The 24,938-nt window shown below is 37.2% G+C and overlaps 1 long non-coding RNA gene across 1 annotated transcript; it reads right to left on the reverse strand.

The window, feature by feature from the left end:
* Positions 1–4,598: 4,598 nt before the first annotated feature.
* LOC149631026 (uncharacterized) lies at positions 4,599–5,220 on the reverse strand. Its single transcript, XR_016374001.1, has 3 exons — positions 5,173–5,220; positions 4,853–5,053; positions 4,599–4,628 (listed from the first exon to the last, which is right to left on the reverse strand). It is a non-coding gene; the product is annotated as an uncharacterized LOC149631026 (long non-coding RNA).
* Positions 5,221–24,938: the final 19,718 nt, after the last annotated feature.

Below are 24,938 nucleotides of genomic sequence, written 5' to 3' on the forward strand. Positions count from 1 at the left end.
AATGAAGATAAACCACAATATTTTGGAAAAGGCGTAACATTATTTGGGATGATAAACAACATATTTTGGAAAGGCGGTCACTTATTTGGAAAATTATATACAATTTGCTTAAAATGTGGCACTTAGCGTTACCCGAGAAACACCACATGGAGGTGGCCACACGTCGTTTCTCATGGGGAGTTTTGTTTAGGCAGGTCCCCTTGCCTACTGCCGTATATATTTACTGAAATTCCACCAAATCTCGTAAAAATAGGTAAATAATAAATTAATTAAGATGACTCAATTCGAGAACCAAAATATCTAGTAGCCCCATCCAAATATTTTATAAGTCCTGAATGAATATCATATGAATAAAATCTACCCTGATTTTCCGGTTTTTTCATGTAAATGAAAAGATCTGCAACCTTACGTTCGTCCTGCCTTGAACAATTTTTCCAACGAATGATTCGCCAAAAATTGTATTCCGATATTCCATTCAATATGCAGAATGCTACAACTTGCATTCTTTTTACATATGTGCATTCGTCAAAAAATGCACACACAATATGTTCAGGAACGCTGCTAAAATCAGATACATCCTTTCCATTTAGCAACCTTCGCATCGCTGCAACGCGATTACTTTTGAAAGCCATAATTATCAACTTTAACTTGATAATTTTTATTTTTACAAACCGTTAATCCTTTTCAATAAATGGTTTGAAAAAAAAAAAAGATCTAGATCTACCTTTTATTGTGGGCAGAAGCAGGTTCGGTTAGGTTTTTGGTTTGGATAGCTTAGGATTTCACTTCACGTGGAGAAAATGAATTTTTGTTCTAGAATTAAAACATCCAAACCCACCGCCGGCACAATGGTTGTCATGGTAACGTGGCAACCTTCTTCTTTGCCATGGCAACCGTTCGCGCATGCGCGAACCGTTTTTTAGTAACAGGTGACTTTTTAAGACAATTCTTTATTACTCATCAGACGCGTTTGAGCGAGCTAAGCGAGAGGTTTAATAAAACTCAATTTTGTGGCATTATTTTGTTGGGAAGAGATATTTTTGTTGGGAAGAGATATTTTTGGTGGGAAGAGACATTTCTGGTGGGAAGAAACATATTTTTGGTGGGAAGCATTTGGTTTTGTGGCTGGCCTATTTTCAAAAATGGAAAATCCAACTTTTGAAAACCCTAATTTTGAAACTGCGGAACAGTTTTTCCACAGTATTTCGTTAAAAAATTGGGGTGGATTTTTTCCATGTATGAACGAAGAGTTAAGGGCCAAATCTGAAAGGGACGCTAAAACTCTGGTGATTTCATTGGACTTGGTTCCAAGCGTTACTTCTTTCAATGAAAGAAAGATCGCTTGTACTTGCGGAAATAAATCCGACGATGGAATTATCGATGGATTTCTTGTGGGGGTGTTTAACAACCAAAGTCGGTTTGGATACGTAATCCGATGTTCCACTGGGCAATCTCGAGCCAACAAGCGAAAGGCTTTAAGGGCATTGAAGAAAAAGGTTCCCGATCATTTGGTTTCCGAGTGTGTGAAGGCTTTCGTCCCCTCCAAAAACACATGGTTCTATAATCAAAATTTGTCGGTTACCGACAATCTTTTCCTCGTTTTCCTTTGGGTTTGTAAAATGAGCGTCACTGACGCTACAACCCATAGTGAATGTTCCTCACGAACAGTTGTGGATTATTTTTCCATGTGTCGTGAGGTAACGGAGATTGTCATTTCTAATAGGGCCGACAAAGTTCAGATTGGAGGACCAGGACTGTTTGTGGAGGTGGACGAAACCTACCTTCATACTCGCAAATACAACCGAGGGGCGGAGTTAGCCGGGGAAACCATTTGTATCTTTGGAATTTATTGCCGGGATACAAAAGATGGTCTATTTTTGAAAGTGAAAAATAAGTCCCGTGCTGTTCTGTGGAGGCAAATGGCAAAATATATAGCCCCTGGGTCCATCATCGTGTCTGACGGAGCCCCTATGTACATGAATTGTACGTTAATGGGCTTTCGGGAGCACCTTACCGTGCTTCATAAGTACGAGTTTGTCAACTCGGAAGATTCTCGCGCCCATACCAACAACATCGAGAAACGAAATAGACACGTGAAGGATGCCATTAAGTCCCACAGAACAGACAGGTCATTAAGTAGCTATATGGCTTCTTATTGGTACCGATGCCTATTTTTCAAGGACCAGGATGGAAACTGGCTTCCTCCTGGAACCAATTTTGCTCGGTTCTTGGAAGACGTAAAGTCTTGCTACCCTGGACCGGGCAAAAAAGGCCTTGAATTAATTGAAATCGGGGTCTCGGAGGAAGAGCTGGCTACTCTCGATCCCGAGACAGAACCAGCATTTTTAATTGCTGGCCAAAACGAAGAAAACACTGCCGAATTCACTGACGAATAAGGCAACGTTTTCTTAGTTTTTGGCAGTAGGCAAGGGGCCTGCCTTATCAAAACTCCCCGGTTGGATTATAGCGGCAGTAGGCAAGGGGCCTGCCTTATCAAAACTCCCGGTTGGATTATAGCGGCAGTAGGCAAGGGGCCTGCCTTATCAAAACTCCCGGTTGGATTATAGCGGCAGTAGGCAAGGGGCCTGCCTTATCAAAACTCCCGGTTGGATTGTAGCGGCAGTAGGCAAGGGGGCCTGCCTTATCAAAACTCCTCATGAGAAACGACGTGTGGCCACCTCCAAGTGGTGTTTCTCGGGTAACGCTAAGTGCCACACTTTACTGCATAGCCATCGGTATAAACAGTTTTGCAGTTAATAGTGTATAATTTTTAATATACACTTCCTTCCAACATATTGAAGCCTTTTTAAAATATTGTTGTTCACCATCATTTGCTTCCCAATAATTGGCCGCCTTTTCAAAAATATTGCTAATTATCTTCATTTACTTAACAAACAATATTATGCCTTTTCCAAAATATTGTGCTTTACCTTCATTTACTTAACAAACAATATTATGCCTTTTCCAAAATATTGTGCTTTACCTTCATTTACTTCCCAAATAATGTTACGCCTTTTCCAAAATATTATTGTTTATCTTCATTTACTTCCCAAATAATATTATGCCTTTTCCAAAATATTATTGTTTATCTTCATTTACTTCCCAAATAATATTATGCCTTTTCCAAAATACTATTGTTTATCTTCATTTACTTCCCAAATAATGTTACGCCTTTTCCAAAATATTGTGGTTTATCTTCATTTACTTCCCAAATAATGTTACGCCTTTTCCAAAATATTGTGGTTTATCTTGATTTATTTCCCAAATAATGTTACGCCTTTTCCAAAATATTGTGGTTTATCTTCATTTACTTCCCAAATAATATTATGCCTTTTCCAAAATATTATTTAATTTAGCAAAATATCGTTGTTTATTTTTAAAATTGGAGCTCGCTTCAAATATTTTTCTATCCTGGTACGAGAATTCTAATTGTTTCAGTGGGTGTTTAAAATTTCATAGCTATATTTCCGCAGTATGTGCTCCTTGAATTCCGTCGCGAGTCCTTATTATTATATTTACCCCCCCCCGGGTAGTTTTTCAAGATCGAGGGCAGAATGCGTTTAGGCGCGTAGCGGTCTTAATGGCGGTAAGTACATGCAATTTTCAAATTTTCAAAAAATTTTTTAACCAACTTGCGGCGGGTTAAGAATTTTTTCACTATTTTTTCCGAACTCCCCGTGGCCTAATTAGTCAGAATCAAGTGTTGGTTGGGTTAGGTAGGTAAAGTAAAATCCTACCCGATGTTTTCCGGGGCTGGACCGACTGTTGCCGCCGCTGGTTGCGTATGTATAACACCTGGAATCGGCACAGTGGGACGGTCCAATTGTGCAACTAGGTGACTTGCCACGCGTAGAAATTCCCTGACGGTGTACCGATTTTGCTCCAATTTTTCGTTACAGCTAACAATTCTTTTGTCATTAGACAAATGTTTTTATTTTCGTGGCTTCGCAATCTGGGCTCCGTTGTCCAATCTTGCGTACTCCTTTTTGTAAATATTTTCACCATCTTTAAGTCGATCTAAAGTGACCAATAAAAAAGTAGAGGAAAGTTCGTTTGAGCCATGGAATTAGGTTGATTTCTAAATCCCAATTTAACAGCTTCCTTAATGGGCAAGGAAAATGGGTGATACCATGTAAAACTTCCATAGAAGCTGTCCAAGAGGTGACAAGATATCAGAATTTAGAACAAAAATTTTTTATTTCCCAGCTGAATCAATTTTCTGACCTACCACCCCTTTGCAATTTAGAAATAGTTTTAAAATTATTTGATGGAATGGAGTAGCAGAATTTTGACTCGCCCAAAAAGAAGAAAACATTTGGGTGAATAGCGCCCACTCTCCTGTTTAATTGGTTATGAAAACTCTCAACGTTATTATTCGTTCTTCGATGTTGACCATGAACAGATATGACGTTGGGTCCATAACCAATAAGCCATGTCGTCGTGAAGTATGCCATTAACGGGTTCAAACGAACTTTTTCCCTGTCTTCATGTTCTGCCTGGTGTATCTCGTATCTTAGAGTGCGTTCGCCTTCCCAAATTCGGTTTGATGGCAGCAAAGCCACCGCCATCCTCATTCGTACAATTTTTTTCTCTCGCAACCCCAGACTAACAACGTTTTTCCAAATAGCCTAAATAACAATATCACACTCTTAAAATTCAATATGCAAAATTTTATCACCAAGGGATGACCAGCTTTTATTAGAGCTGGGTTTTTTCTAAGGCGCTGGCTGAGGGTAAAAAGCGTGCGGGTGCCAAAAAATTAAATATCGCCTAAAAAAGATACTCCACACGCCAAGCGGCCCTTTGAAAACCCGCTTGTACACATTTGATATATATTGTGAAATTGATATACCTGGGTAAAATGAAAAAAACAACCAGAAATTTCCATAGCCGGTGGGAATACGTTTCTGAATGCCGTCATCGTGTCTCGCTCAAAGTCGGATAAAACGAGTGTTGGTAAAAAATCGGGAAATTTCTGCCTTAACCTCCTTAAGATGGTTTCATACGCTGTAATCGTTCGTCTAGTCATCAAAGCATACGCCATAGGAAAGGTCTGAAATAATTTTAATTTTTTATACATTTAGAACACATTATAAAGCTCGGCCTATAAGCATTCTAAGTATTTACAAAAGAACGGTTCTCTGTAAGGATGTAAATGATTAAATGACTTACGGAATCAAACGCAACAACATGGATAGTGAACAACTGGTCGAACATTCTTGGGACGACTTTAAAAGTTTCATCAGCGTGTATTACAGTTATTCTACTCAGTATATCGTTCGTAAATACCGGAGATAGAAACAAAAGAGTTCCTCCCGCATCACCACCGTTCTCCACTCTTTGACATGGAATAAAATGGAGAATTTTCCACCGCCTCGGCCAACTGATTGGGTGTTCTTATACCTTATTCCCGTTATACTATAATCCATTTATACTTTATTCCGCCCCCCCCCCTCAATATTTGTTGAAAAGATGACAGCGCCATCTAGTTTTAAAATAAAGAACTAAAGAACAATTTTATAAAAATTTCGGGATGTTTTAATTTTTCTGTGCTTTATAAAAAAATGAAAACTAAATCCTGAATTTTAAGTTTCTATCTACCCTAGAAGTACCTTAGAATTTTGATGATCGGTGAGTGAGTGACCAAATAAGGTCGATTTCACCTTCGATATTTCGAAAAGTATAAAAGGTAGGAACTTGAAATTTGGAAACTAACGCTAGGATTGACAGTCCTCGCGGCAAGCAAAATTTCAGACTTTTACCTATAACCATCACGAAGTTACAGTGGTCTTAAAAGTGCCGTGAGTGGCTTCGAGAAAAGAATGTCAGTGTTCGACTTGGCGGGGAGCACTGCCGTGCTCCCTGATTTACGCTTTTTCAAGAACAAATTAGATTTTCCGGATTTATTTTAGGATATTAATTATTTTGAAGGGAATACGTGTTGAGACATATTGAATACGTGAAATATTCTACTGACTGTTTAAAAAGAGAAAGAATTTCAAGGTATAAGAAATTGTCCGTGTGGAATTAGAACCAGGGACCACTTGAGCCCAAAGCGAGTATCATACACCTAGACCAACGGACCACGAAAACGTAATGAGAAGAAAAATACGAAAATCAAAAACTCCCTGAGATTTGAACGCGGTACCACTCGAACCCAGCGCAAGTACCATACCCCTAGACCAAAAGACCATTAACATGTACTACGAAGTCAAACACGAAAATCAAAAGCTCCTAAAATTTAGAAGTTCAAGGTGTAAGAAACGGTTCTTGCCAAGGTTGGCAAAAATTTTGTTTATAAGAAAAGTTATGATTTTTATTGTTTAAAACACGATTTAAAATTAGATTTTCCGAAAACATTTTATCATGAAATTCTAAGGGAGCGGTAGCTCCCTTAGATAAGGCCTGATGACGGCTCAAATGTATAAGGAAGGTTTTTGGATTGGTTGTAACTTTTTTCGTATTAAGTTTATTGTTTTGAAATTTTTTTACTGAACTAAAATCCGGGCCCTTAATATGTGGTAAAAATTTCAAGATGATCCATCCAATAGTTTATTTTATAAAGCATAAAGTTGCTAAGGGTGGTTTTCATTTCCATAAATTTAATCACAGATTTCGGCGAAAAACTAGATAATCTCCATAGAAATAACATGGGAAATTTTCCAAACTTACCCATTTTGTAACTACCCTTACAAAAATAACTATACGTTTGATAGATTTCAAAACGGTCTTAAATGAAAGCCCCATTTTTATAGTGGGCGCCAATTTTTGTTTCATTAAGAAAAACAAAGTTTAAGTATTGTTTTTAATAGTTTTAAGTACCTGCTCCGAATTACGTGGTTTACCTTTAAACTGTGGAACTTAAGACTTTTTTGCTTGGGTTAAGTAATAAAGAAAGTCATTCTAGGAATTACGTCGTTTTACTTCGGATAATCAAATTGGTAGGGCAATTAGCTAGCTTAATTGTCATTATAACTTTTGCGCGTCCAAATAATTTAGTTGCGAAGTACAGATTAAACTGAGTTAAACAAAATTGCAATTAAATATAATTAAACAAAATAAGCAATTAAAGATAATTACCAATTATAGATAATTAAATCTTTTTCACGAGTCTAAACTATAACATCTGTTTGTGTACAAGTCTACGGAATCTGTTTAAGCGCAGACCTACAGAATATTTTTGTGCAAAGGGGTATAAAATCTCTTTGTGCAGACGCCTATGCAATCTTTTTGTGCACAAGTCAGTGGCATATTTTTGTTTCCAGGTCTATGGAATCTTATCGTGCACAGGCCTATGAAATATTGTTTTACACAGGCCTATGGAATATAGTTTTACACAGGCCTATGGTATATTGTTTTACACAGGTCTAAGGAATGTTTTTGTGCAAATCTGCATGGAATCCTTTTGAGTATAGGAGTATGGAATTTTCTGTGCACAGGTCTATGGAATTTTCTGTGCACAGGTCTATGGAATCTTCTGTGCACAGGTCTATGGAATTTTTTGTTCATGGGTCTATGGTATATTTATGTGCACATGTTTGAAGAATCTTTATGTGCACAAGTTTGAAGAATCTTTATGTGCACAAGTTTGAAGAATCTTTATGTGCACAAGTTTGAAGAATCTTTATGTGCACAAGTTTGAAGAATCTTTATGTGCAAAAGTTGAAGAATCTTTATGTGCACACAAGTCTGAAGAATCTTTACGCGCACACAAGTCTGAAGAATCTTTACGCGCACACAAGTGTGAAGAATCTTTACGTGCACACAAGTCTGAAGAATCTTTACGTGCACACAAGTCTGAAGAATCTTTACGTGCACACAAGTCTGAAGAATCTTTACGTGCACACAAGTGTGAAGAATCTTTACGTGCACACAAGTCTGAAGAATCTTTACGTGCACACAAGTCTGAAGAATCTTTACGTGCACACAAGTCTGAAAAATCTTTACGCGCACACAAGTCTGAAGAATCTTTACGTACACACAAGTCTGAAGAATCTTTACGTGCACACAAGTCTGAAGAATCTTTATGTGCCCAAGTGAAAAATCGTTATTTGTACAGGTCTACGACTTCTGTTTGTGCACAGGTCTATGGAATCTGATTTGCTCATTTCTATGACATCTCTTTTTGCGCAAGTCAATAACATTTGTTTGTACAGTACACAAGACTAAAACATCTGTTTGTGCACAAGACTAAAATATCTGATTGTGCACAAGCCTAAATCATCTGTTTGTACACAAGTCTAAATCATCTGTTTGTGCACAAGTCTAAATCATCTGTTTGTGAACAAGTCTATAACACCTGTTTGTGAGCAATTCTATAACACCTGTTTGTGAGCAATTCTATAACACCTGTTTGTGAGCAATTCTATAACACCTGTTTGTGAGCAATTCTAAAACACCTGTTTGTGAGCAATTCTATAACACCTGTGAGTGAACAAGTCTATAACACCTGTGAGTGAACAAGTCTATAACACCTGTGTGTGAACAAGTCTATAACATCTCTTTGTGCACAAGTCTATAACATCTGTTTATTCACAAGTCTATGACATCTGTTTATTCACAAGTCTATGACATCTGTTTGTGCACACGCGAGTGACTTCTGTCTGAGCAAGGGTCTACGGAATATTTTTGAGCACGGGTCTTCGGATTATTTTTGTGCAAATGGGTTTGCAATCTGTTTGAGCATAGGGGTATTGAAAATGTTTGTGCATAACTCTATGGAATCTGATGTGCACATGTCTATAACATCTCTTTTTGCGCGAGTCTACGTGCACAAGCCTGTGATTTCTATTTGTGCACAAGTGTACGAAATATTTTTATGCAAAGGTGTACGGAATATTTTTGTGCACAGGTTTTCGGAATATTTTTGTGCACAGGTGTACGAACTGTTTTTGTTCACAAGTGTACGGAATATTCTTGTGCATAGGTGTACGAAATATTATGGTGAAAATCGATTTGGAATATTTTTGTGCATAGGTGTACGAAATATTATGGTGAAAATCGATTTGGAATATTTTTGTGCACAGGTGTACGGAATATTTTTGTGAAAATGGATACCGAATATTTTTGTGCACAGGTGTACGTGATATTTTTGTGCTTAGGTGTACGTGATATTTTTGTGCTTAGGTGAACGTGATATTTTTCTGCAAATGGGTAAGGAAAAATGCATAGGGATATGGAATGTTTTTGTACAGAGGTCCATGGAATATTTTTGTGTACAGGTATATGGAATGTTTTTGTGCAGAAGTCCGTGGAATATTTTTGTGTACAGGTATATGACTCATGTTTGTGCACAAATCTATAGAATGTTTTGTACACTGGTCTATACACAAGTCTGAAGAATTTTTACGTGCACACAAGTCTGAACAATCTTTACGTGCACAAAAGTCTGAACAATCTTTACGTGCACACAAGTCTGAAGAATCTTTACGCGCACACAAGTCTGAACAATCTTTACGTGCACACAAGTCTGAACAATCTTTACGTGCACACAAGTCTGAAGAATCTTTACGCGCACACAAGTCTGAAGAATCTTTACGTGCACACAAGTGTGAAGAATGTTTACGTGCACACAAGTGTGAAGAATCTTTACGTGCACACAAGTCTGAAGAATCTTTACGTGCACACAAGTCTGAAGAATCTTTACGTGCACACAAGTCTGAAGAATCTTTACGTGCACACAAGTCTGAAGAATCTTTATGTGCCCAAGTGAAAAATCGTTATTTGTACAGGTCTACGACTTCTGTTTGTGCACAGGTCTACGACTTCTGTTTGTGCACAGGTCTACGACTTCTGTTTGTGCACAGGTCTACGACTTCTGTTTGTGCACAGGTCTACGACTTCTGTTTGTGCACAGGTCTACGACTTCTGTTTGTGCACAGGTCTATGGAATCTGATTTGCTCATTTCTATGACACCTGTTTTTGCGCAAGTCAATAACATTTGTTTGTACAGTACACAAGACTAAAACATCTGATTGTGCACAAGTCTAAATCATCTGTTTGTGCACAAGTCTAAATCATCTGTTTGTGAACAAGTCTATAACACCTGTTTGTGAGCAATTCTATAACACCTGTTTGTGAGCAATTCTATAACACCTGTTTGTGAGCAATTCTACAACACCTGTTTGTGAGCAATTCTATAACACCTGTTTGTGAGCAATTCTATAACACCTGTTTGTGAGCAATTCTATAACACCTGTTTGTGAGCAATTCTATAACACCTGTTTGTGAGCAATTCTATAACACCTGTGAGTGAACAACTCTATAACACCTGTGAGTGAACAAGTCTATAACACCTGTTCGTGAACAAGTCTATAACATCTCTTTGTGCACAAGTCTATAACATCTGTTTATTCACAAGTCTATGACGTCTGTTTATTCACAAGTCTATGACATCTGTTTGTGCACACGCGAGTGACATCTGTTTGTGCACACGCGAGTGACTTCTGTCTGAGCAAGGGTCTACGGAATATTTTTGAGCACGGGTCTTCGGATTATTTTTGTGCAAATGGGTTTGCAATCTTTTTGAGCATTAGGGTTTGAAATCTGTTTGAGCATAGGGGTATTGAAAATGTTTGTGCATAACTCTATGGAATCTGATGTGCACATGTCTATAACATCTCTTTTTGCGCGAGTCTACGACATTTCTTTGTGCACAAGCCTGTGATTTCTATTTGTGCACAAGCCTGTGATTTCTATTTGTGCACAAGTGTACGAAATATTTTTATGCAAAGGTATACGGAATATTTTTGTGCACAGGTTTTCGGAATATTTTTGTGCATAGGTGTACGAACTGTTTTTGTTCACAAGTGTACGGAATATTTTTGTGCATGGGTGTACGAAATATTATGGTGAAAATGGATTTGGAATATTTTTGTGAAAATAGATACCGAATATTTTTGTGCACAGGTGTACGTGATATTTTTGTGCTTAGGTGAACGTGATATTTTTGTGCAAATGGGTAAGGAAAATTGCATAGGGATATGGAATGTTTTTGTGCAGAGGTCCATGGAATATTTTTGTGTACAGGTATATGGAATGTTTTTGTGCAGAAGTCCGTGGAATATTTTTGTGTACAGGTATATGACTCATGTTTGTGCACAAATCTATAGAATGTTTTGTACACCGGTCTATACACAAGTCTGAAGAATCTTTACGCGCACACAAGTCTGAAGAATCTTTACGCGCACACAAGTCTGAAGAATCTTTACGCGCACACAAGTCTGAACAATCTTTACGTGCACACAAGTCTGAACAATCTTTACGTGCACACAAGTCTGAACAATCTTTACGTGCACACAAGTCTGAACAATCTTTACGGGCACACAAGTCTGAACAATCTTTACGTGCACACAAGTCTGAACAATCTTTACGCGCACACAAGTCTGAACAATCTTTACGCGCACACAAGTCTGAAGAATCTTTACGCGCACACAAGTCTGAAGAACCTTTACGTGCACACAAGTGTGAAGAATCTTTACGTGCACACAAGTGTGAAGAATCTTTACGTGCACACAAGTGTGAAGAATCTTTACGTGCACACAAGTGTGAAGAATCTTTACGTGCACACAAGTGTGAAGAATCTTTACGTGCACACAAGTGTGAAGAATCTTTACGTGCACACAAGTGTGAAGAATCTTTACGTGCACACAAGTCTGAAGAATCTTTACGTGCACACAAGTCTGAACAATCTTTACGTGCACACAAGTCTGAAGAATCTTTACGCGCACACAAGTCTGAACAATCTTTACGTGCACACAAGTCTGAACAATCTTTACGTGCACACAAGTCTGAAGAATCTTTACGCGCACACAAGTCTGAAGAATCTTTACGTGCACACAAGTGTGAAGAATGTTTACGTGCACACAAGTGTGAAGAATCTTTACGTGCACTCAAGTCTGAAGAATCTTTACTTGCACACAAGTCTGAAGAATCTTTACGTGCACACAAGTCTGAAGAATCTTTACGTGCACACAAGTCTGAAGAATCTTTATGTGCCCAAGTGAAAAATCGTTATTTGTACAGGTCTACGACTTCTGTTTGTGCACAGGTCTACGACTTCTGTTTGTGCACAGGTCTACGACTTCTGTTTGTGCACAGGTCTACGACTTCTGTTTGTGCACAGGTCTATGGAATCTGATTTGCTCATTTCTATGACATCTGTTTTTGCGCAAGTCAATAACATTTGTTTGTACAGTACACAAGACTAAAACATCTGATTGTGCACAAGTCTAAATCATCTGTTTGTGCACAAGTCTAAATCATCTGTTTGTGAACAAGTCTATAACACCTGTTTGTGAGCAATTCTATAACACCTGTTTGTGAGCAATTCTATAACACCTGTTTGTGAGCAATTCTATAACACCTGTTTGTGAGCAATTCTATAACACCTGTTTGTGAGCAATTCTATAACACCTGTGAGTGAACAAGTCTATAACACCTGTTCGTGAACAAGTCTATAACATCTCTTTGTGCACAAGTCTATAACATCTGTTTATTCACAAGTCTATGACGTCTGTTTATTCACAAGTCTATGACATCTGTTTGTGCACACGCGAGTGACTTCTGTCTGAGCAAGGGTCTACGGAATATTTTTGAGCACGGGTCTTCGGATTATTTTTGTGCAAATGGGTTTGCAATCTTTTTGAGCATTAGGGTTTGAAATCTGTTTGAGCATAGGGGTATTGAAAATGTTTGTGCATAACTCTATGGAATCTGATGTGCACATGTCTATAACATCTCTTTTTGCGCGAGTCTACGACATTTCTTTGTGCACAAGCCTGTGATTTCTATTTGTGCACAAGCCTGTGATTTCTATTTGTGCACAAGTGTACGAAATATTTTTATGCAAAGGTATACGGAATATTTTTGTGCACAGGTTTTCGGAATATTTTTGTGCATAGGTGTACGAACTGTTTTTGTTCACAAGTGTACGGAATATTTTTGTGCATGGGTGTACGAAATATTATGGTGAAAATGGATTTGGAATATTTTTGTGAAAATAGATACCGAATATTTTTGTGCACAGGTGTACGTGATATTTTTGTGCTTAGGTGAACGTGATATTTTTGTGCAAATGGGTAAGGAAAATTGCATAGGGATATGGAATGTTTTTGTGCAGAGGTCCATGGAATATTTTTGTGTACAGGTATATGGAATGTTTTTGTGCAGAAGTCCGTGGAATATTTTTGTGTACAGGTATATGACTCATGTTTGTGCACAAATCTATAGAATGTTTTGTACACCGGTCTATACACAAGTCTGAAGAATCTTTACGCGCACACAAGTCTGAAGAATCTTTACGCGCACACAAGTCTGAAGAATCTTTACGCGCACACAAGTCTGAACAATCTTTACGTGCACACAAGTCTGAACAATCTTTACGTGCACACAAGTCTGAACAATCTTTACGTGCACACAAGTCTGAACAATCTTTACGGGCACACAAGTCTGAACAATCTTTACGTGCACACAAGTCTGAACAATCTTTACGCGCACACAAGTCTGAACAATCTTTACGCGCACACAAGTCTGAAGAATCTTTACGCGCACACAAGTCTGAAGAACCTTTACGTGCACACAAGTGTGAAGAATCTTTACGTGCACACAAGTGTGAAGAATCTTTACGTGCACACAAGTGTGAAGAATCTTTACGTGCACACAAGTGTGAAGAATCTTTACGTGCACACAAGTGTGAAGAATCTTTACGTGCACACAAGTGTGAAGAATCTTTACGTGCACACAAGTGTGAAGAATCTTTACGTGCACACAAGTCTGAAGAATCTTTACGTGCACACAAGTCTGAACAATCTTTACGTGCACACAAGTCTGAAGAATCTTTACGCGCACACAAGTCTGAACAATCTTTACGTGCACACAAGTCTGAACAATCTTTACGTGCACACAAGTCTGAAGAATCTTTACGCGCACACAAGTCTGAAGAATCTTTACGTGCACACAAGTGTGAAGAATGTTTACGTGCACACAAGTGTGAAGAATCTTTACGTGCACTCAAGTCTGAAGAATCTTTACTTGCACACAAGTCTGAAGAATCTTTACGTGCACACAAGTCTGAAGAATCTTTACGTGCACACAAGTCTGAAGAATCTTTATGTGCCCAAGTGAAAAATCGTTATTTGTACAGGTCTACGACTTCTGTTTGTGCACAGGTCTACGACTTCTGTTTGTGCACAGGTCTACGACTTCTGTTTGTGCACAGGTCTACGACTTCTGTTTGTGCACAGGTCTATGGAATCTGATTTGCTCATTTCTATGACATCTGTTTTTGCGCAAGTCAATAACATTTGTTTGTACAGTACACAAGACTAAAACATCTGATTGTGCACAAGTCTAAATCATCTGTTTGTGCACAAGTCTAAATCATCTGTTTGTGAACAAGTCTATAACACCTGTTTGTGAGCAATTCTATAACACCTGTTTGTGAGCAATTCTATAACACCTGTTTGTGAGCAATTCTATAACACCTGTTTGTGAGCAATTCTATAACACCTGTTTGTGAGCAATTCTATAACACCTGTGAGTGAACAAGTCTATAACACCTGTTCGTGAACAAGTCTATAACATCTCTTTGTGCACAAGTCTATAACATCTGTTTATTCACAAGTCTATGACGTCTGTTTATTCACAAGTCTATGACATCTGTTTGTGCACACGCGAGTGACTTCTGTCTGAGCAAGGGTCTACGGAATATTTTTGAGCACGGGTCTTCGGATTATTTTTGTGCAAATGGGTTTGCAATCTTTTTGAGCATTAGGGTTTGAAATCTGTTTGAGCATAGGGGTATTGAAAATGTTTGTGCATAACTCTATGGAATCTGATGTGCACATGTCTATAACATCTCTTTTTGCGCGAGTCTACGACATTTCTTTGTGCACAAGCCTGTGATTTCTATTTGTGCACAAGCCTGTGATTTCTATTTGTGCACAAGTGTACGAAATATTTTTATGCAAAGGTATACGGAATATTTTTGTGCACAGGTTTTCGGAATATTTTTGTGCACAGGTTTTCGGAATATTTTTGTGCATAGGTGTACGAACTGTTTTTGTTCACAAGTGTACGGAATATTTTTGTGCATAGGTGTACGAAATATTATGGTGAAAATGGATTTGGAATATTTTTGTGAAAATAGATACCGAATATTTTTGTGCACAGGTGTACGTGATATTTTTGTGCTTAGGTGAACGTGATATTTTTGTGCAAATGGGTAAGGAAAATTGCATAGGGATATGGAATGTTTTTGTGCAGAGGTCCATGGAATATTTTTGTGTACAGGTATATGGAATGTTTTTGTGCAGAAGTCCGTGGAATATTTTTGTGTACAGGTATATGACTCATGTTTGTGCACAAATCTATAGAATGTTTTGTACACCGGTCTATACACAAGTCTGAAGAATCTTTACGCGCACACAAATCTGAAGAATCTTTACGCGCACACAAGTCTGAACAATCTTTACGTGCACACAAGTCTGAACAATCTTTACGTGCACACAAGTCTGAACAATCTTTACGTGCACACAAGTCTGAACAATCTTTACGTGCACACAAGTCTGAAGAATCTTTACGCGCACACAAGTGTGAAGAATCTTTACGTGCACACAAGTGTGAAGAATCTTTACGTGCACACAAGTGTGAAGAATCTTTACGTGCACACAAGTGTGAAGAATCTTTACGTGCACACAAGTGTGAAGAATCTTTACGTGCACACAAGTGTGAAGAATCTTTACGTGCACACAAGTGTGAAGAATCTTTACGTGCACACAAGTCTGAAGAATCTTTACGTGCACACAAGTCTGAAGAATCTTTACGCGCACACAAGTCTGAAGAATCTTTACGCGCACACAAGTCTGAAAAATCTTTACGCGCACACAAGTCTGAAAAATCTTTACGCGCACACAAGTCTGAAGAATCTTTACGTGCACACAAGTCTGAAGAATCTTTATGTGCCCAAGTGAAAAATCGTTATTTGTACAGGTCTACGACTTCTGTTTGTGCACAGGTCTATGGAATCTGATTTGCTCATTTCTATGACATCTCTTTTGCGCAAGTCAATAACATTTGTTTGTACAGTACACAAGACTAAACATCTGTTTGTGCACAAGTCTAAATCATCTGTTTGTGCACAAGTCTAAATCATCTGTTTGTGCACAAGTCTAAATCATCTGTTTGTGAACAAGTCTATAACACCTGTTTGTGAGCAACTCTATAAAACCTGTTTGTGAGCAATTCTATAACACCTGTTTGTGAGCAATTCTATAACACCTGTTTGAGAGCAATTCTATAACACCTGTTTGTGAGCAATTCTATAACACCTGTTTGTGAGCAATTCTATAACACCTGTTTGTGAGCAATTCTATAACACCTGTTTGTGAGCAATTCTATAACACCTGTGAGTGAACAAGTCTATAACACCTCTTTGTGCACAAGTATATAACATCTGTTTATTCACAAGTCTATGACATCTGTTTATTCACAAGTCTATGACATCTGTTTATTCACAAGTCTATGACATCTGTTTATTCACAAGTCTATGGCATCTGTTTATTCACAAGTCTATGACATCTGTTTATTCACAAGTCTATGACATCTGTTTGTGCACACGCGAGTGACTTCTGTCTGAGCAAGGGTCTACGGAATATTTTTGAGCACGGGTCTTCGGATTATTTTTGTGCAAATGGGTTTGCAATCTTTTTGAGCATTAGGGTTTGAAATCTGTTTGAGCATAGGGGTATTGAAAATGTTTGTGCATAACTCTATGGAATCTGATGTGCACATGTCTATAACATCTCTTTTTGCGCGAGTCTACGACATTTCTTTGTGCACAAGCCTGTGATTTCTATTTGTGCACAAGTGTACGAAATATTTTTATGCAAAGGTATACGGAATATTTTTGTGCACAGGTTTTCGGAATAATTTTGTGCACAGGTGTACGAACTGTTTTTGTTCACAAGTGTACGGAATATTTTTGTGCATAGGTGTACGAAATATTATGGTGAAAATGGATTTGGAATATTTTTGTGCACAGGTGTACGGAATATTTTTGTGAAAATGGATACCGAATATTTTTGTGCACAGGTGTACGTGATATTTTTGTGCTTAGGTGAACGTGATATTTTTGTGCAAATGGGTAAGGAAAATTGCATAGGGATATGGAATGTTTTTGTGCAGAGGTCCATGGAATATTTTTGTGTACAGGTATATGGAATGTTTTTGTGCAGAGGTCCATGGAATATTTTTGTGTACAGGTATATGGAATGTGTTTGTGCAGAAGTCCGTGGAATATTTTTGTGTATAGGTATATGACTCATGTTTGTGCACAAATCTATAGAATGTTTTGTACACCGGTCTATACACAAGTCTATAGCATCAGTCTGTGCAAAAGTCTAAGGGATGTGTTTTTGCACAAATATTCGACATTTTTCACAAGTCTATGGTATCAGTGTGTGTACAGGTCTACAAAATATATTTGTGCACAAATCTACGGAATCTCTTGTGCACAAATCTACGGAATCTCTTGTGCAAATGTCAATGACATCTCCTTTTGAGCAAGTCTATGAAATCGGTTTTAACACAAGCATGTGGAATCTATTTGTGCACGAGTCTACGTAATATATTTGTGCGCAAATCTATGGAATCTGTTTATGCGCTAGTCTACGGCATCTGTTTGTGCACGGGTCTACGGAAAATGTTTGTGCAAATGGGTGTGGAATATTTCTGAACAGGTCCAAGGAATGTTTTTGTGCACAGGTCCATGGAATATTTTTGTACACAGGTCTATGTCACATGTTTATACAAAAGCCAATAGAATATTTTGTGCATAGGTCAGTGGAATCTTTTTGTGCACAGTTTTAGAAATATTTTTGCGCGCAAGGGACCGTCCATAAACTACGTCACGCAAAAAATGGCATTTTCTGAACCCCGTCCCCTCCCCCCAGATCACGCTTCGTCACGTTTTCTAACACCCCTCCCCTGAAAACCACGTCATATTTCTTTAACCTCCCTCAACGAACTATGATTTGTCTTAATTTACCAATTCAATTCGATTAATTTAAAGAGATTCTTCTTGAGGCATGATATGGGTTCCACTCAGAAATGTTTTGACAGTCAAAGTTCATTTTTGTTTAAGCTTTAACAAATATCGTTTGCCCATGATTGAGCTTTAGAACTTTAATGTATGGATGTGCTTTTTCATAACCTTCCAAAATATTTCCATAAAGCGTAGTTAAAGGGGCACACTTCATAGTTTTCGACATTGTCACTTGAAAGCCTTAAGGCTAATCGAGCTTGGGATTCAGATTTTAAAAATGTGCGAAAAAAACGAAGCATTTAAATCGAATGGAGGATCCGATTGATCCTCGCTAATGCGAAAAAGCAGTGACATTAGAGAGTTTAAGCTGACACTACATTTAGCAGTCCTTATACGTACGTGTAAGCTAGCTCTCCAGTGAAAGTGTCAATCAACCTCTAACTGACTTCGCAATGAAATTAATTTTAAATGTGACGTCACGCATCGAAGGACCCCTCCTCCCCCTTCGTCACGGACCGTCACAAACTTACAAACCCCCTCCCCCCTAAGAGTGTGACGTAGTTTATGGACGGTCCCCCGGAGGTCTAGGGAATATTTCTGTGCGCTATGGGTATGAAATCTTCATGTACCAAGGTCTATGGAATCTTTAGCACGCAGGTCTAAGGGATCTGTTTGTGCACAAGTCTACGGGATCTGTTTGTACACAATTATATGACATGTGTTTTCACAAGTCTACGGGATCTGTTTGTACACAATTATATGACATGTGTTTTCACAAGTCTATGGTATCTGTATGTATACAGCTCTACGAAATATGTTTGTGCACAGACAGGGTGACCACAACAAAGCCTTGTAATAGTTATAGGAAAATAGGAAATTTACAATTGATTTACAGGAAATTATAGGAGACTAGCTGTTACCCGCGGCATCGCTTGAGTGTAGTAAGAACTTCCATCAAGTATGGGTACATTTAACTGATTCGACTAATATTTTTGTAGCATCCTAGGAGCGAAGACACTCGGCGTCGGCCATCAGCTCGTCGGGACATTTTTTATTGCTTTACACGCAGACATTCTATAAAGAAGGGCTTTTAAATATCTGGTCGCCATTTAAAATGGTGACAACAAATCGATTCCGAAAGACCATTCTGCCCGTCTATAGGTTAATGGAATCCAGTGAACTAAATATTTGTGAAATCGGTCGAAACGCGCGGACTTTCTAACAAAGACAAAATTTGTTAGATTTCTGGGCGCCATTTATTAAGGTGGCGGCGGATTGGAAAAAGTTTTCTTAGTACGCGCCTACTATTTACGAGTAACGTTCCTCCAAATTTTCACCCTTGTGGGGCCAGCGGTTTGGGCTGGGCGGTGATTATCAGTCAGTCTGTAAGTCAGTCAGGACTTTGATTTATATAGATATAGATGTATAATTTAAAAAAAAACAGGAAAAGACAAGAGAACTACTCTTGAAAAAAATAACAAAATATAGGTTGCAAATGCTTTGAAAGTAATAAGACAAGATTTACAAAAGAACTTTGGTTTAATTATAACCATAAGTTCGTAAGATATGTTACATAAATTTTTCACTGGTTACTGAGAGCTTGTCTCGAAGTGACATAAATGAAACGTCGTAGATTCTCGTAAAGTGACGCCTGATGAGGCCCTGCCAAAGGCTTAGTACAGACTAAATAGGAAAATGGAGCAGAAAATCGCGTGTAGTCAATTCTCGCGTCGTTCTCGAACTAGCTCTCATTAAGTCTCTAGCATTTCGAAATATAGGAAGTGTCATACTTATGGAACGTAATCTTAGAAACATATGCTATAACTTTAAAGCATCACGGACTTCCGTGACAAATATTTTTAGAGGCTTCCATAGCTTTAGCTACATACATCATCGAATACTAAACTTAAACTTAAAACACGATCGGAATATCTGAATCACAGAAGCGTTAGCCTGTATTGTAAATCCACGGTGGCTGATTGCTAGTAGCTAGTGGAAATCGGCATTACTTTCTGTCAAATTTCTGTTTTGAGTGATATATAACAAAACCAAAAGTGAGACTGCACAAAATATCTACAATTTCAAAAATAGGAAAATATAAGAAAATTATCGATATTATAGGAACTAATAGGAAGACATCCGAAAATAGGAAAAATTATAAAATTTAGGAAATATGGTCACCCAGCACAGGTCTATGGAATATGTTTGTGCACAGGTGTATAGATTGTTTTTGTACACAGGTCTACGTAATAATTTTTTAGCCTAAAGGTGCATTTTCATGCTCGCTAGTAGCGGGCAAAACACACAAAAAATCCGCTGTCGCTACACGCTTGAGTCGTTTTCATGCTCGCGAAAGCAGAAATATTCCGCTGAAAGTTTAAAGCTTAATCGAATTTTCTCTCTCCGCGCCGATCAAATCGAAACAGATATTTCCCGCTTTAGCTTTTCAAATCCGCTAAAGCTGAACACCACGTGACTTATTTCAGCCATTCAGAGCGATTCTAAAATATAGTTTTTGGCCTCCCCGCACAGACATGGCGTCATCTGGTAACAAATGAGCAAGCATGAAAATAAAAACCGCGTATAGCGGAAGCGGAAATCCAAATAATCTAGCTGTCAAAAATGCCCGCGAAATTCGAAAGCTTACGCCGGATTTGCCCGCTACTAGCGAGCAGGAAAATGCACCTTAAGTCTTCGGAATCTATATGTATTATTGCATCCACTGTGCTTTGCACATGAAAACGACGGGAAGGCAATTTGAGTTGGACTGGTCGTTGAAGCAATCAAGATTAATACTTCTATAATAGATGGTTAGGGCCTTGTTAGTTAAAACGCGGTAACTAATAAACGCGCAACACCACAAGACTTAAATGGAGCGCCTGCTTTTCAGAATAAGTTTTAAAAATACTAGTTTCTAAACAGTTTTAATTCATATTAAGACTGAAGTGACAGATATTAATAAAAACTGTCTTTGTACACAAAGCCTCTAAAAAGGAAGAGATAAGTGTAGAAAATTAACTGTTTGAAGTAACAGATATTCAAATTTTCATTTTTGAAGACGTGATTATAAAACATCAATTATTTGAAAAAATTTCTTATCTTAGTTTTTTTCACAAAAATTTCAGAGAAACTACCTTAATACTACTTTTTATTTTCTAGAAACATTTGCTTCGAGGAAGTTCAAATACTCGGATATCTGAAAAATAGAGCTAGAAGAATTTATTTTTATATTTTAAAATTGAAAATATTGCGAACCGAAAATTACATTCGCCCTTTGATTGTGATGTAGTTATTAGAGTCAAAAGGATCTGTAGCTTGAACGTGATCTTTTGAGAGATATACATCACGTCAATTATTGAAACTTCGAAAACTTTAAAATTAACGAACACGTTTTGTTAAGTTTTCATGCTTGATTTATTTTGTCTGCTATCAACGATTTTCTGTCCATTTTATTCTCCTTATAGGCCCGAATACTCAAACTAACTCTAAATTTTAAAAAGAAAATAAAATGCATACGTGTTCTATTTTTCAAATGATGCACATGTTTGAGGATAAAATATTTTACTTAAGGAATTTTGGTGAAAAAAACTAAGATAAGAAATTTTTTCAAATAATTGATGTTTTATAATCACGTCTTCAAAAATGAAAATTTGAATATCTGTTACTTCAAACAGTTAATTTTCTACACTTATCTCTTCCTTTTTAGAGGCTTTGTGTACAAAGACAGTTTTTATTAATTAATTAAGAAGGGAGTACGTTTTGAGAGAAAAATATTCTACTGACTGTTTAAAAAGATCAAGCGATCTTTTCAAAAGGAAAATGTAATTTTTTAATAGGGATAGAAAATGAGGGTGATGCGTGAATTTAAACATTTAACCTCTAATGTCTAAATGCTTTCTTTTGTCGCCACTATAAAGGAATTTCCGCTTCCGTACTTCAGAGTTTCTTGGTCAGAATTCATCATACGTTTGAAACGTCACCACCCCTTACTATTTTGTAGGTGCTTCATGTTTTCCGTTTAAGCGTATTAATTTTAGCACTATCAAGGGCCTGGCTTTAAAGATTATCCGTAGTCACTTTAAAACAGTAAAATGTACCAACAGTGTAGAGAAACCACATTGGAGAAACGCTGTTGCTTTGTTTTAAGTAGACGACAAAAGCCTTAATCATATTTTTGGAATATCATTCTTCAATACAGATTGGTATCGGATAAATCAACTGGTAGGGTTTCCAAACAATTAATCACACATGAAACAGTGCAATTGTTGGAAGGTTTTGACTGAAGCTTATTATTTCTGTTATTTATTCTCTTCGCTCAATTTCAAATAAAAAGAGTTAAAACATTCGAAATTTCTCTCCATAAAAACACGTTCTAAACTTTTTTTAAAACGATTTAAACAAATTGGTGTTTTTAATGGCTGTTTAGAACAATTTGTTTAAAACTTGCCAACGCTACTCATTGTATATTCTTTCTGATTCAAAGAAGTATAGAAAATTGGTTAAAAACGTTTTGAAAATTAATTAATATAAAACGGAAATCAACGACTCCTTATCTCTATAGAATATCTATCCGCACTTGTAGTTGTCAGTGTAGTAGTAGTTTTAGCTACGGCAATGTCAGTCGTTTAATAACCGTATTTTCGTCATTAACGCGATAACGTACATGAAGGGGGAATTTTATGAAACTTAATGTTGAAAAAGATGAAGCGCTACGCATTATGACCGCGTAACTTTAAAAATTATCTTGTTGAAAGTGACATTTTGATTTTCGAAACTTAATATTCTAGTTGAAATGCTAAATGGTACACCACCATCTTTGTAATCACCTCTGAGAATAAAGGACCGCTTCTTATTTCTGTTATTTATTCTCTTCGCTCATTTTCAAATCAAAAGAGATAAAATTTCTCTCCATAAAAAAACAAGTTTTAAACTTTTTTTAAAACGTTTTCAGCCAATTTGTTTAAAACTTACCAACCCTGCTCATTTTATATTCTTTCTAATTCAAAGAAGTATAGAAAATTGGTTGAAAAACGTTATGAAAATTAATGAAAATAAAACGGAAATTAACGACTCCTTATCTCTAATAAAATATTTTCTTAAGTTGTAATTAATATTTAATAATCAGAGACATGTGTTTTGAATACGAGAATTTATTCTTTGGAAATATTGTTATTATATAAATTGTAATAGTCAGATACATGCTTACAATGCATATAATCAGAAACATGTTTTTATATATAATCAGAAACATGTTTTTATATATAATCAGAAACATGCTTTTATATAAAATGTTATAAAAAATTTAAAGGCAAGGCAAGTCAATTTTTTGCCTTTCTATAAGTTAACCACGCGATATTAGCTTCAGGAGTTTGAAACTCTTTCAAACTAGCACTCTCTCTCTCTTATTTTGGCTTGTGTAGGGTAGGGTTTTAATTTCGTAGATGGATTTTTCTCGAGTCTTTTTTTTCGGCCAAGTCGCATCCTTAGGATTAAGTTTCCGGAACTTTGAACCAGAAGACCCTTACGTTGAAAAGATCCGTTGAATTCGAGACGCCACGGGCTTATTCGGAACCAAGCATGTTAAAATTGGCATACTGGTCGTTCAATAGAGAGAGAGAGAGAGAGAGAGAGAGAGAGAGAGAGAGAGAGAGACGATGGCGAGAGAAACGACATCGCCGGTGTTAGAACCATTGTTGTACTTTTCAGTATGGGCTGTGGGGTAGCGAAATTAGAAGATAGGGTCGCAAAGATATATTCTGGGAAGGGGTAGAGATATTAATAGATATAATCAGGGTAGAGGTAGGCCACGGTGGAGGAATCCAAGGAGATGAAGAAGGACTTAGAAGTCGTATTTTACTCGACACTGCGGGTGCTGGAAACGGCGAGTTCGTTGTAGGTGGCAAGACTGAAACACTTTTTCGCTTTGCTAAACTCTTTAAAGATAAAAACTTTTGAAGAGTTAAAAGGTACTCCAATTTATCCTCGGCAGAACCAGTTTTTCTCAGTACCTCTTTAATGGCATTGCCTACACTGTTAACTTCCTTTTGATTGTCCATAAATAAAGCTGCTGGTACTAAAACGCACATTTTCATTAGTTAATAAAAGCCGAAGCTATTGTTGGTATTAGCATTAAAAGCAACGCTGGCCAGAATCCTCCTACCTGTTTAATTAACACCTGTCGGCTCTTTTTATCACTTAAACCTCTCTTGGATAAATACCTTATAACGTTGAAGTCATTTCTTAAAAGTCAGTTCAATGAAATACCGCCGTTCATCAAATTATGTTGATGGCTTAAATATCCATAACAAATAAGACCAAAAACTAAGTAAGGAAGATACCTGCCATTGGAAGATTACATTTTAGAATACTTGCATCAATTTTTGGAGAACCCGCATTAATTTTTGGAGAACCCTCTAGTATAAGATTACGCTTAGACTGCACCACCTTTTCAACACTAGCTAGTAACCGATCAGAAAATAATTCATTTATAGATAAGAATCTTAAATCGATAGGGTTCTCCATAGCGTCAGAGGCTAGTGCGAATCTTATTAAATTATATTCTTCAGTATTTCGCGTAACCTGACTTATGAGAGAATTCAAAATTTAGGAAAGTTGATCCTGAATATTTATTAATTCAAGTTCTTCTAAGTTACGGAATTTAACGTTATATTCGGATATAACGTATATATATTTTCTTGATATACGGTTTGATGTTTTATCTATCGTTTAGCATAGCTTTAGTCGAAATTCAGTAGATGTATCGATTGATTTGACATCATCGTCTGACGATGAGGTGTCCGACATTTTTTAGCGGAAAAGTTCCTCAAATCAATTTATTTTGTCTCTTTGAAAGCAAATGAATACCAATTTTCCCATAAATTTAATGATCCAATG

Source organism: Phalangium opilio, unplaced genomic scaffold (assembly GCF_054372755.1).
Source record: "Phalangium opilio isolate 3A_F unplaced genomic scaffold, DU_Popi_V2 ptg000101l_1, whole genome shotgun sequence".
In the NCBI taxonomy this organism is placed as follows: domain Eukaryota; kingdom Metazoa; phylum Arthropoda; class Arachnida; order Opiliones; family Phalangiidae; genus Phalangium; species Phalangium opilio.